Source organism: Cupressus sempervirens, chromosome 10 (genome assembly GCF_028749045.1).
Source record: "Cupressus sempervirens isolate cs-2001-9-10 chromosome 10, ASM2874904v1, whole genome shotgun sequence".
Classification (NCBI taxonomy): domain Eukaryota; kingdom Viridiplantae; phylum Streptophyta; class Pinopsida; order Cupressales; family Cupressaceae; genus Cupressus; species Cupressus sempervirens.
The window spans coordinates 920,654,966-920,658,804 of NC_143127.1; the positions used below are offsets into that span (position 1 = coordinate 920,654,966).

General features: G+C 34.9%; 1 pseudogene; it reads left to right on the forward strand.

Annotated features, from left to right (window-relative positions):
* Positions 1 to 1,767: 1,767 nt before the first annotated feature.
* On the forward strand, positions 1,768 to 3,564 carry LOC149537016 (peroxidase 1-like; annotated as a pseudogene).
* Positions 3,565 to 3,839: the final 275 nt, after the last annotated feature.

Below are 3,839 nucleotides of genomic sequence, written 5' to 3' on the forward strand. Positions count from 1 at the left end.
TTCTCTTTTTTCTCATCAAGAATGTCTCCTCTATGAAGTTTTGAATTTTAATCTCCATAGATTTTGCTTCTCTCTATCTATGACAAGTGTTTGCATGCATGTGATTATTGGGAGCTATGGAGTTGAACTTTTATCAACTTTAACATATATGCACACACACACACACACACACACACACACACACACACACATTTAGTTATATATTTATATGTAGATGTAGACATGTGTGTGTGTGCATGCGCATACCCACACAGACCCACACACACAAGTAGATATTCATATATTTCTTAGATTATGCTTCAGTATAAATTCTAAAATATTGATACAAATAATCAGTACTTAAAGAGTTTATTTTGAAGCACAATATAACACATATATAATTGTGTGTTTGTGTGTGGGTGTATATATGTGTGTATAGACATGTACACATATGTATACATACATATAAAAATATATATGTATATGTATATGTATATACATATATATACACATATGTACACATATACATACATATATACATATACATATACATACATATATATATATATATATATGTATGTATATGTATATGTATATGTATATGTATATATATATGTATATGTATATGTATGTATATATGTATGTATGTATATGTGTATATATGTGTATGTATATATATACACATATACATATATATGTATGTATGTATATGTGTATATATGTGTATATATGTGTGTGTATATATATATATGTATATACATATACATACATATATTTTTATATGTATGTATACATATGTGTACATTTCTATACACACATATGTACACCCACACACAAACACACAATTATATATGTGTTATATTATGCTTCAAAATAAATTCTTTAAGTACTCATTATTTGTATCAATATTTTAGAGTTTATATTGAAGTATAATCTAAGAAATATATGAATATCTACTTGTGTGTGGATCTGTGTGGATATGTGCCCGCACACACATAGACACACACACACACACACACACACATCTATATATATATATACATATATATATATATATACATACATATATATATATATATATATATATATATACATATATATATATATATATATATATATACACACACATATATAAACATGCATATGTGTATGAACACATGCATATATATAAACATGTGTGGATCTATTTATCTATATATTAGATATTTCACATAAGTTTGTGTGTAGGAGGGAGGAGGTAAACTAGATTGAGACAATAATGAAACTATGGAGACATGGAGAAGGCCCCAATAAAAGAAGCTTTGAAAGCCACTTTATCCTGCAAGCTCAGCTGATCCAAACTGATTAAATTCAAGGCCCGGTAAAAAGGAAAGAAAATCCTTGAAAGAATTAGCATAACAGTAACTATTTACTTTTACATATAGAATTACCTTTCCCAGGATCAGAGAAGGTTCTCTAGACTTGCTTCACAGAAGAGCCTAGTTAAAGGTTCTAATATTACTTCATACAAGGCAGCTGATTTTCTCCGCTTCATCCACCACATTCCATACAATTAACCAAATCCTCTTTCTCTCCTACCCAGAGCACATAAAACAGTTTTAGATTTTCTCAATTGTATCATCATATTTAGAAGTGATATTGTACTTTAAAAGTTGCATTATCGACCAATATAATTTGATATTTTTCGTTGAAAACCTAGTTATTTTAGTTGCCTTCCTTAACTTTTACGATAGTTTGTCGTTGAAGAAGGGAGTGTCATTCTCAACTTCGAGTATTAACTAGCGCGGAATGTATCATAGCCTTGAAGAACAGTTATTTTGTCTTCGTAAGGTAAAATATTGATGCGCGTTCAGACATTCTATTTTCGGAGTGAAATGGAAGCATGAGAAAGTTGTGGTCATATCTTCCGGTGAAACAGTCATATCTGTACCGAATAAAACTGCAATCACAATTCATGGATATTATTCCCTTCGATAAGATGAAGAGTAGCTACCTTAGGAACTAAGTATGTGACTGCTAGAAGAGGCCATCTCAGCGTGGTTAGCTGGCAAGGAGAAGAATATAATACAGTGCTGGCCTACTAAGTTTTTCCTCGGGTTGCTTCTTGAGCAGATGAGGTAGGCGTAGCTTCAATGGGTAAAACACAAGCCAAGACAAATACTAGAAAAATAGAAAGACAGAAAGGCGTGCGGCTAATTATTCCAAACTATACCTTCATGGAGCACGTTGGGGAGTAGAGAAAAACAATAAATTAGTCTACCATTGTTTATCCCTTCATCTAGCATGTCTCTGCCGATTGCCTTGCCTTGAAAGTTGACGTGATTTAATTCTCCCTCTTCTTCTCTTCTCTTCTTATAAATTCAGTGATTCCCGTCACATCAGAGACACAATCATTATTTGCTACCGTTTGGATTAGTATTATCTGACCCGTTCCAAATTGATACTGCGAAAAAAGCTATAACAATGTCGACTAAGAAGCCTATCGTACTTGGGCTCTTTCGTTCTCTTCTTTTCATCATTGGAAAATCAGAACGGAAGTTGGATTTCTATGAAAGGAGCTGATAGTGAGAAGCACTGTGAATAAGTACATATCTCGGGCCCCTTCCTTGGCTGCTCCAATTCTAAGGATGCATTTTCACGATTGTTTTGTCAGGGTGAGTTATGATTTCATTACTTCTTACTGGGTTTCTTCTTTAAGTTTCAATGCGATCCCATTTTGATTTTGAATGCAATGCAGGGATGCGACGGCTCTGTTCTGCTGAATTCAACGAACAATGACGCTGAGAAAGACGCAATTGCAAATTTGAGTTTGAGGGGATTTCAGGTGGTCCCGGAGTGGTGTCTTGCGCCGATATTCTTGTCCTTGTTACGCGAGATGCAGTGGACATGGTATATTACTTGATAGCACTTACTCTTTATCTTTTCAAAACTACAAGCATTCTCCTAGGTCAAGTCATCCTTGTATTTGATATACTGGAATTACTTCTAAGCCTATCATATGATGTTTGCAATTTATAGATTGGAGGGCCAGTGTGGAAGGTTCCCATGGGAAGACGGAACAGCGTTATATCTCTGAAGAAAGACGCATCAAACTTGCAGTCTCCTTTCGCAAGCTTCGAGCAACTGAAGTCTTCATTCGCAGAAAAGGGGTTAACAGTGAAAGATCTGGTTGTGCTCTCTGGGGCGCACACTATCGGCACCTCCCATTGTGGACCCTTTGCGAGTAGAATCTCTGGATCAAGAGACTCTTCCTTAGCTGAATCGTATGCGAAGACATTGAGAATAAAATGCAAGGCTGGAGACAGCAGGAGCTTAGTAGAGATGGATCCTGGAAGCTTTCGAACATTTGACAACCATTATTACGTGAACTTGAAAAGGAAACGGGGTCTGTTTGCGTCAGATGCTGCGCTTGTGACGGATGCTGAGGCAAACTCATTCATAGACTCTGCACTAGAATCTTCACTTTCTAACTCTAGTAGCTGGTTCTTTACCGACTTTGGAAGATTAATGGAGAAGATGGGTACAATTGACGTCCTCACTGGGAACGCAGGACAAGTCAGACGCCATTGGGCTATGGTCAATTGAACTCTTGTGCTGTCTCATTTAGGTTACACATAAAGCACTCCATTTAGAAAAAAAAAACAAAACTATATCACTTAACTCATCTAATTGTGGGAAAAAATAAAGTACGTTTGTATTGTGGTTTTAACCTAAGAATTGGATTTGTAGCTTGTTAATTTCAAATTTAGAACTAACGAAAGATGTTGGAGATATTTGCCTAAGGTGTGTAATTAATAAGATAAGTGAAAATGATATGCAACTAAGCTCTAAGCAATTATGTAAAATGGAAAACTTAATCA